The sequence below is a fragment of the Maylandia zebra genome, linkage group LG14, assembly GCF_041146795.1.
Source record: "Maylandia zebra isolate NMK-2024a linkage group LG14, Mzebra_GT3a, whole genome shotgun sequence".
NCBI lineage: Eukaryota > Metazoa > Chordata > Actinopteri > Cichliformes > Cichlidae > Maylandia > Maylandia zebra.
Genome location: NC_135180.1, coordinates 7,056,207 through 7,066,776, shown reverse-complemented (window position 1 = coordinate 7,066,776; position 10,570 = coordinate 7,056,207).

Here is a 10,570-nt window from a genome sequence, read left to right as displayed (position 1 = left end):
AAGTTATGGGTCGCTGAACCCCAGTGATAATGAACTTAAAGACAAAAAAAGAATCATTTTAAATTTCACAGACTTCATTCACAGCATAAAGTATGCAGATTGGCAAGCAGTGGAAATTATAACCTGACTTTAGGATAAAGTGAGCAGGATCGGGGCTGTGACGGATGGTTAACAAACTTAACTGACCATCTGACCACGTATATTTCAGCAACAGGGAAATGGTCTGTTGTCATTGTTTATGCACGATGACACCCTACACTTCATTTTTGGCTACATGTTATCTGACCATTTCTCCAACACTTCTCACAGAAGTCAGACTGCCTCCAGCATGAATATTCTGCAACATTAAATACTGTTTGACATCAACTGTATATAATAACATTGTGGCCAGCATATAAATATAAACAAAGATAATAAAAAGATAAACAGCCAGGCAAAATAAACTTTACACGTCAGGTTGAGACTTCTTCCCTGTCTCTGTCAGTCCCTGCATCCTTAAATGTCTCCAGTTGTCCCAAGTTCTCTCTGACTGTCTCCTTGGTGCATTTAAACCCCTGTTCCTCCCTGTCCTCGTCGTCTGTTGTCTTCGTCTCTGTTATCAGTCATTATAATTTTACCATCTCTGTGCAAGACTGCAAATTTCTTTATTAAATCATAAGATTCTTAAATTCATCAAGTCTCTCTGTGCCTGGATCCTCGTCACAAAACATAACATCACTGTTTTTGTCACTGTACATTTTAACACAATTTAATCCCCAAATTTTGAAAAGTCTGTAACAAAACCATCAAATCTGATAAAGTTTATTTAAATGCTGCAAAACAAGAATGGATTAGAATAAAAGAAATACATATCCTAACCTTAATTACTGCGGGAGAATAATGAATGATGCTCATGGTGAGTAAAAAGTAAACTGAGTGCATTTTTTGGACAGAGATTCAATTTTAATGTATAATATAATACAGTTACATAAAAAATACTCCCAAAACAGAATAACTTATTACAAATAAATTATTACAAAATATTAATAAAAAAATATAAAAATGGAGGCAACTTTGCCTGTGGTAGAATGTATACAATGTATGAAAAAATCTTTACTGCAGACACTAATTTGACTAATTTAATAATACTAATTTTGTGTTGTAAGATTTATGAGTTTCATGTTTGGTACTTGGGAGAGCTTGACATTTTCTCAGGTGGTACACACTGTAAAAAGTTTGAGAAACACTGATAAGGTAAGTGTATGTGTGATTTTGGAAAACATTTACCGGTAAAGCTGCAGTACAGAATCTTTGAAACGAGCTAGCTTAAAACATTTTTAGAATATAAACAGAGCATCTGCTTCTCTTTACAGCTCCTCACTCCACCAGGGCTGTTTGGCACTTTCTGATGCGGCAGTCATACAGACAACTGGACGGTCCAAAAGTTGGCCTACCCATTACTGGCTGAGGTTTTAGTAAAGTTGTGGCTGAACCACATAAAAATATATCATGAATTTTAATCTCCCCAATCAATGATAATGTTATGTTGGAATGTTGTTAGAGGGTCAAAAATGTTTCAAACCAGTTTGTTTTGCAGATTCTGTATAGCAGCTTTAATATAGGGAGAACACAACTTCCTGATTGTGTGAGTAAAATCAGGTTTTTTCTCTTCGTCAGTTTAACAGTTTCTGTTTTGCCTGTCACTGTTCCCTGTCTGTTTTCATACCTGGTTCTTCCTGACCTCGTACTTTCTCCTCTTTCCTCTCTCCCTCTTTGGACTGACAATCATACACAACTAGATTGTATTCAATTAGATGAAAATTTACATTAATATGAAAAAAATACTATTAAGATCACTAATGAAAAGTCCTCTCTCAGTGTACTTTCAACCAAAAGGCAAATAACCAAACCACATGAACATCTAATAAAAGATAAATATTGAAACACTGATCCAACATTATTCTTGATTGACAGATCATTTGATCTTACACTTTTACCTGAATGTGGCTCCTTTTTTTGAAAAAAAAACTTCCTTACATCCATTATGTGTGCGTGTTGTATTATGTTCTGGTGTGGATGTATGGACTGTAATTGTGTGTAAAAGGGAGACCAAGTGTGTGCATCCATACAGACAGATGTTAAACTGTCCAATGAGATTTTGCAGGGGTGTGATTTAGTTAGAAAAGTTTGGTGTGTGTATGTGTGCGTGCGTGTTATGCCTATCCTATATGTGACCTACAGGAAATGCTGCATATTTGGTAACCCTATACATGCCCAGCACACCTACACATGAGGTGGACGTCACGCTGAGAGCAATGATGCTGAAAGACTTTTGATAAAGGACAGCAGTAGGACAGAATCACACACACACACACACACACACACACACACACACACACACACACACACACACAACAGGAGTTATAAGGTTAATGGGCATCCAGTCAGTAGTCAGTTAGCTAGTTAGTGTCATGGTCCTGGGCCATGTGGGCCCAGTATTCTCAGTTCTTTGTATTCTCGTATTTCGTTCCTTATTTAGACCATGTCTTCTGAGTTGCCCTGTTGTGTTGTTCCCTAAGTGTTTTCCCTTCATGGCTTCTACCCCCTGTGTGCCCCTCTGTGTATCTGTGAGCCCTCGTCTCTCCTTATGTTTTATTCCATGTTTCCCCTGCCCTTTATGTCTAAGTTCTCCCCGTGCTCTCTCTCCCCCCCTGTGTGCCTTCTAGGTATTTATGAGCCCTCGTCTCCCTTTGTGGTTGTTTCATGTTTCCCCAGCCCGTTATGTCTGTGTTTTCCCCGTGCTCTCTCTCTCCTCCTGTCTGAACCTCTACATGTCATGTTCAGTTCACCCCGCCCTGTCTCGTTATGGCTATCTGTGTCACCTGTGTTCCCCGTGTGTTCCCACCTTCCTCGTTAACCCTCTGTGTATTTCTGTCTGCGTCTTCCCCTGTTCGGCGTCGCATTCTCCCTCATGCCGTGTGTGGTTCTCCCCGTGTCTTCCGGTATATGTTACTTTAGCTTTTCCCAGTTTAGTGTAGTTTTGTATTGCTTTTGTATCATCGTTATTGTTTATCACTTATCAGCAATAAAGCTGCATTTTGAGTTTATCCCCCGTGTCTGTGAGTTTGCAATTTGGGTCCTCATCCTGCCTGCCACACGGCCGAATCATGACAGAAGAATGCGACCACAACATGGACCCAGCAGTTCACAACCCCTCCGCGGACCTGCAGGACGACGCGAACATGTCGGACCCAGCGACACAGAGGAGGGGGATCGTCCGGACAGTGGAGTCTCTCTGCGACAAGTGGCTGCACTGTTCCAGTGAGGAGGAACGAGAGGAGTTCGCCCGCCAAGTAGGGGTGTGCGTATCTGTGTTCCCCTGGTTATGGGAGACGCTGCACCCCCTCGTCAGCGACTTTCTCGTCTCCGCCCTCCAACTCCGTCCGCAGGAGCAGCGGCCCGGTGGGCGTGCACCTTCACCAGAGCCGTGCCGTCGCGCCGTTTCCCCGCTGTCTCATGAGCCAGTAGCGGTCAGAGTTGGAACGGTGAGGCTCGCCACAGACACACCTTCCGCCCGCACCCCGCCGGCTTCCGCGTCTTCACCGCGGTCTGGCCGCACGGCGTGGCGCACGGAGACAACGGAAGCCATAGACTTTGGCGAGGAAGAGCGGCAGCAGGTGTTACGGGCTTATCGGGAGGACGAGCTCCGGCGGAAACCCTGGCTCATCCCGGAGGAGGACCTCTCACCTGCTGCACAGCCTACCAGCCGCTCGCCGTCTCCGATCCGCTTAGGCTATTTTTCGCCTGCCTCATTTCTGGCAAGGATGGGGGCGGACGACGGGGAACTCACCACTACGTCACCCTCTGTGTTGGCGCCATCAGCGCCCATCGCGCCAGCTTCCTCTGCTCGAAGGAGGCGGCGCGCCCGCCGCCATAAACCGGACAATGCTAAGACTACAAAACATGAAGTGGACGGCGGGTTCATCTTTGATAGAGCTATTTTTGTCGACCCTGAGCCTGCCATTTCTCGGACAGTTTTTTCTGAGCCTGCTCCTTTTCCTGCTGTTTCTCCTCCCAGGTCAGTTCAGTCAGCTCCCTCGCAGCCACCCTCAGTTCAGTCAGCTCCCTCGCAGCCACCCTCAGTTCAGTCAGCTCCCTCGCAGCCACCCTCAGTTCAGTCAGCTCCCTCGCAGCCACCCTCAGTTCAGTCAGCTCCCTCGCGGCCACCCTCAGTTCAGTCAGCTCCCTCGCGGCCACCCTCAGTTCAGTCAGCTCCCTCGCGGCCACCCTCAGTTCAGTCAGCTCCCTCGCGGCCACCCTCAGTTCAGTCAGCTCCCCCGCAGCCACCCTCAGTTCAGTCAGCTACCCCGCAGCCACCCTCAGTTCAGTCTCCAGTAGCCCCAGTGTCACCCCCAGTTCGGTCTCCAGTAGCTCCAGTGCCGCCTGTAGCGCAGGCCCCAGTAGCTCCAGTGCCGCCTGTAGCGCAGGCCCCAGTAGCTCCAGTGCCGCCTGTAGCGCAGGCCCCAGTAGCTCCAGTGCCGCCTGTAGCGCAGGCCCCAGTAGCTCCAGTGCCGCCTGTAGCGCAGGCCCCAGTAGCTCCAGTGCCGCCTGTAGCGCAGGCCCCAGTAGCTCCAGTGCCGCCTGTAGCGCAGGCCCCAGTAGCAGTACGGTCCGCTGGTCAGCTTAACATCCAGCCAGGGGTCTCAAATCTCTCTGGCCCTGCATCAGCTCCTGCTGGGAGCTCGGATGAGCTCATCCAGGACTCTGCGGCTCCCACGCCGCCATCTACCTCGTCAGCTGGAGGGTCCGAGGGGCCCGTTCAGCCTCATGCCACGTCAGCTGGAGGGTCCGAGGGGCCCGTTCAGCCTCCTGTCTCCGCTGGAGGGTCCGAGGGGCCCGTTCAGCCTCCTGTCTCCGCTGGAGGGTCCGAGGGGCCCGTTCAGCCTCCTGTCTCCGCTGGAGGGTCCGAGGGGCCCGTTCAGCCTCCTGTCTCCGCTGGAGGGTCCGAGGGGCCCGTTCAGCAACCTTCCTCGTCAGCTGGGGGTTCGGGAGAACCGCACCAGCCTCATGCCACGTCAGCTGGAGGGTCCGAGGGGCCCGTTCAGCCTCCTGTCTCCGCTGGAGGGTCCGAGGGGCCCGTTCAGCAACCTTCCTCGCCAGCTGGGGGTTCGGGAGAACCGCACCAGCCTCATGCCACGTCAGCTGGAGGGCCCGAGGAGCCCATCCAGCCACCTTCTGCTACGCCTGGTCCAGCCTGTGCTTCGTCAGCTGCAGCCTCAGAGCCTTCGTCAGCTGCAGCCTCAGAGCCTTCGTCAGCTGCAGCCTCAGAGCCTTCGTCAGCTGCAGCAGCCTCAGAGCCTTCGTCAGCTGCAGCAGCCTCAGAGCCTTCGTCAGCTGCAGCAGCCTCAGAGCCTTCGTCAGCTGCAGCAGCCTCAGAGCCTTCGTCAGCTGCAGCAGCCTCAGAGCCTTCGTCAGCTGCAGCAGCCTCAGAGCCTTCGTCAGCTGCAGCAGCCTCCGAGCCTTCGCCCGCTGCAGCAGCCTCCGAGCCTTCGCCCGCTGCAGCAGCCTCCGAGCCCTCGTCCGCTGCAGCAGCCTCCGAGCCCTCGTCCGCTGCAGCAGCCTCCGAGCCCTCGTCAGCTGCAGCAGCCTCCGAGCCCTCGTCAGCTGCAGCAGCCTCCGAGCCCTCGTCAGCTGCAGCAGCCTCCGAGCCCTCGTCAGCTGCAGCAGCCTCCGAGCCCTCGTCAGCTGCAGCAGCCTCCGAGCCCTCGTCAGCTGCAGCAGCCTCCGAGCCCTCGTCAGCTGCAGCAGCCTCCGAGCCCTCGTCAGCTGCAGCAGCCTCCGAGCCCTCGTCAGCTGCAGCAGCCTCCGAGCCCTCGTCAGCTGCAGCAGCCTCCGAGCCCTCGTCAGCTGCAGCAGCCTCCGAGCCCTCGTCAGCTGCAGCAGCCTCCGAGCCCTCGTCAGCTGCAGCAGCCTCCGAGCCCTCGTCAGCTGCAGCAGCCTCCGAGCCCTCGTCAGCTGCAGCAGCCTCCGAGCCCTCGTCAGCTGCAGCAGCCTCCGAGCCTTCGGCCTGTGCTTTGTCTGGTCCTGTGCCCACCGGGCCATGGCCAGCACGCCTGACACTGGAGAGCCGCCGCTGCCTTCCGCGCGGCCGGCCCCCTGAACTGCTCCGTCGTCTCCTTCGCCGCCGCCGCTGCCTTCCGCGCGGCCGGCCCCCTGAACTGCTCCGTCGTCTCCTTCGCCGCCGCCGCTGCCTTCCGCGCGGCCGGCCTCCGGACCAGCTCTGCCACCTGTGCCACCCGCCTGGTCGGCCCCCCGACCGTGTGACCCGTGAACTCTTGTTCCTGTGGGCTCTGGGTCGGCCCCCTGGACTTTATTTTGACTATGGTCGTGTGCTCCCGTGTTTTCTGTTGTTTATTTTGTTTCCCGTTCTGGTCCCTCCATCCTGGTCCCCCGCCTCCCGCCCTGGGTGGGTTGTTTTCTGTTTTTGTTTTTGTTTCTCGGGTTTGGGCTGTCGGGAGCCAGCCCTTTAGGGGGGGGTGGTGTCATGGTCCTGGGCCATGTGGGCCCAGTATTCTCAGTTCTTTGTATTCTCGTATTTCGTTCCTTATTTAGACCATGTCTTCTGAGTTGCCCTGTTGTGTTGTTCCCTAAGTGTTTTCCCTTCATGGCTTCTACCCCCTGTGTGCCCCTCTGTGTATCTGTGAGCCCTCGTCTCTCCTTATGTTTTATTCCATGTTTCCCCTGCCCTTTATGTCTAAGTTCTCCCCGTGCTCTCTCTCCCCCCCTGTGTGCCTTCTAGGTATTTATGAGCCCTCGTCTCCCTTTGTGGTTGTTTCATGTTTCCCCAGCCCGTTATGTCTGTTTTCCCCGTGCTCTCTCTCTCCTCCTGTCTGAACCTCTACATGTCATGTTCAGTTCACCCCGCCCTGTCTCGTTATGGTTATCTGTGTCACCTGTGTTCCCCGTGTGTTCCCACCTTCCTCGTTAACCCTCTGTGTATTTCTGTCTGCGTCTTCCCCTGTTCGGCGTCGCATTCTCCCTCATGCCGTGTGTGGTTCTCCCCGTGTCTTCCGGTATATGTTACTTTAGCTTTTCCCAGTTTAGTGTAGTTTTGTATTGCTTTTGTATCATCGTTATTGTTTATCACTTATCAGCAATAAAGCTGCATTTTGAGTTTATCCCCCGTGTCTGTGAGTTTGCAATTTGGGTCCTCATCCTGCCTGCCACACGGCCGAATCATGACAGTTAGTATCCATTTCAAACAGGACAGTGGTAACAACAGCAGGCTACGGACAATTTAAAGTTTTAGATTTTAAATAGGCTATATACATTTCAAAGGGAGCAACAGGACGGTCAAATGTCGCTGATTTTACTACAGAGCAGGACGGATTGTAGGGTAGCAAACATTGTTGGAAAACACGTTTTCAACACAGCAGGTTACCTGGTGTAATGTTGAAGCACCCCCAAAAATGGGCTAAAATTGCCCCTGAGGCACTTCCACATCAGCTTTTCACACTCGAAAGAGAGGTCCATCTTTTATATACAGTTTATGGTCTTAATGCCACTCTGTGATTAGCTGTTTGTGGTTCTGCCATTAACAATGCCTGACTGATCAAAAGTTGTTTCAGTACAACATTTTAAAAACTTCACAGACAGAAACGAACAGAGTCAATCAGTTTTCTTGTAGGGGATTAAAAGCAGTATAAATATACTAATAAAATGTGAGTATATATCACTAAGTTGGTTGAGAAGTGAGCTTAGCAACACAACAGTTGACAGGTGTAGTGATTACTCGAGAAGAATGCAGATGTTAATAACCTGCAGATGTTTGTGACAGTTCCATGGCCAAATGTTCCCGGACCAAAGACCGTCAGATCAGTAAGCATTCAGATTACATTCAAATGAGAAGCATGTATTATTTCATTAACCCTACTCCTACTAGGCTCCTACTGTCTGCAGCTACCGTCTTGTTGAAATATATCTCTTTCATCCCATTCTGACTTCAAATAGCAAGAAGAAGGATCATTTTCACTCTTATTTCCAGTGGAATATTTGTTTGCTCCTCACCTTGGAGGCGTTTTTTTCTCTGATCATCTTTTTTTTGTCTGGGTTAAAAAGCAGAGCACGAGGTTCTCTCCAAGACAAAAAGAAAAGCTCGGTGTGAGTCAGGCACATCATTTATCAGATGGCAGTGTAATGTATCCATTGCATTCCTCTGAAGAGGCAAAACACATCTTTCTGACCTAGAAAGATAATTCAGTATGACAGGAGATCAGCTCTCAGCCTCACATTCCTTTTAATGATGCAAATGTTTCTCAGTACTAGTGCACAGTATTAATATGTCATATAATACTAACCTACGAAGATGAGCAAAGTCCCTTGTTTTTTTTATCCTTGTACCTGCACTACAGAGTATTTTAGATTAGCTTTACATCTGTTTTTCAAAACAGAAAAATACAGTTGACACCAGGGCCGAGGAAAAAAATGACACACTCAAAAAATAAAAAAGACTTCTTCATGGTACAAATCTCATCTTGTCAAGGCTGTGAAACAGAGTGGAACCACATCTGATCTTCCCAGCTCAGGCAGCCATGAACAGATCAGACCTCTGCCATAGAGTGAGAAATCTGATTATGAGACTTGGGCTTGAATGGCTCCAGCTCAGGCTGTGAGCTCAACATATCCAGTAGTATCTGGGTCAAGACTTAAAGAAAATTCAAATACAGAAAGTTTGAATTCTGAAAACTGTGACAATATAAATCCAGAATATTAATAGAAGACCTGCTGTAGAGCTGTACTTGAATTTAATTTATCTTCGACATTAAATATTTCAATTAACCTAAAATTCAGAAACCCATACAGAACCCTCCAGCTTGTAGAGCTGATCAGCAATGCCATGAATTTAGGTACCGTAATTGTATTTTGTATAATTTTTATAATTTAAAATCAGTAATGCCAAAAGTCCCTGATAAATGAAGCCAACGCACTTGTTATTTAAACCTGCATTTTTGTACTTACCACCAGGGGTGACTCTCCAGGTTGGAAAATAATCTGTAATATATATCAGAAATTATCTATCCCCCCAGTAAGCATTTTCATTATATCAGGCTCTACTCACCCACGACTGCAGACCTGCTGATGGTTCCAACACCATCATTAAGTTTGCAGATGACACCACGGTGATTGGCCTCATCAGTGACAACGATGAGGCCGCCTACAGGGAGGAGGTGGATCGTCTGGCTGAGTGGTGCGACAGAAACAACCTGCTGCTTAACACCGAGAAGACCAAGGAGCTCATCGTGGACTACAGGAGGAATGCTGACCCACATCCACCCATCCACATTAAGGGGACGGCTGTGGAGCGTGTGAGCAGCTTCAAGTTCCTGGGAGTCCACATCTCCGAGGATCTCACCTGGACGACCAACTGCTCCAAGCTGGTCAAGAAGGCTCACCAGCGCCTCTTCTTCTTGAGGACTCTGAGGAAGAACCACCTGTCCTCAGACATCCTGGTGAACTTCTATCGCTGCACCATCGAGAGCATCCTGACCAACTGTATAACAGTCTGGTACGGGAACTGCTCTGCCTCGGACCGGAAGGCGTTGCAGAGGGTCGTGAAAACTGCCCAGCGCATCGCCGGAGCACCACTTCCTGCCATAAAAGACATCTACAGGAAGCGGTGTCTGAAAAGGGCTGGGAAAATCATCAAAGACCCCAGTCACCCATCACATGGACTCTTCACCCTCCTGCCCTCTGGGAGGCGCCACAGGAGCCTCCGGACTAAGACCACCAGGTACCGGAACAGCTTCTTCCCCACAGCTGTCAGACTCCTGAACTCTGCCTCCTGACATCTGACCCACGTTAAACTCATGGACTGAACATACACACACCCACAATGGACAACTGTACCCTCAAACACACAATAATAACATGGACTGAACCACCACTCACAACCACTAGCACTTTATATAGCCTCTGTAGAAACTATCTACACCCTCACTTATCTTAACTGCACTACTGTATAGCTCTGTGTAAATAATCATTCTGTACATTCGATAATCTTTAATCCTACAACTGTTTACAACTTGCATAGTTCCCATTTCTGTATAGCTGTATATCCCAGATTCTGTAAAGTTATTTATTTCATATTCTGTATAGTTTTTCATATTTATATCCTGTTCATAGCCTGTACATAGCTTGTACTCACTACAGCCTGTACATACTTATAGTTATAGAATATTCACAACATACTTCATACCGTGTACATTATAACATACCATAATAGACCCATTTCTGTAATATACTCACATATCTATATTATTGCTAATATATATTGTAATATATCTATATCACTAAAGCACTTCTGGATGGATGCAAACTGCATTTCGTTGCCCTGTACCTGTGCATGTGCAATGACAATAAAGTTGAATTCTATTCTATTCTATTCTACTTTTCCAAATAAGGGTCAAACTATTCCTAAATACGTGGCTACATTGTGTTTCCAGGCTGTTACCATATAACAGGTTTCTTCCTGTTAAAAGGGAGTTTTTCCTTCCCACTGTTGCCAAAGTGCTTGCTCATGGGGAGGGGGAAT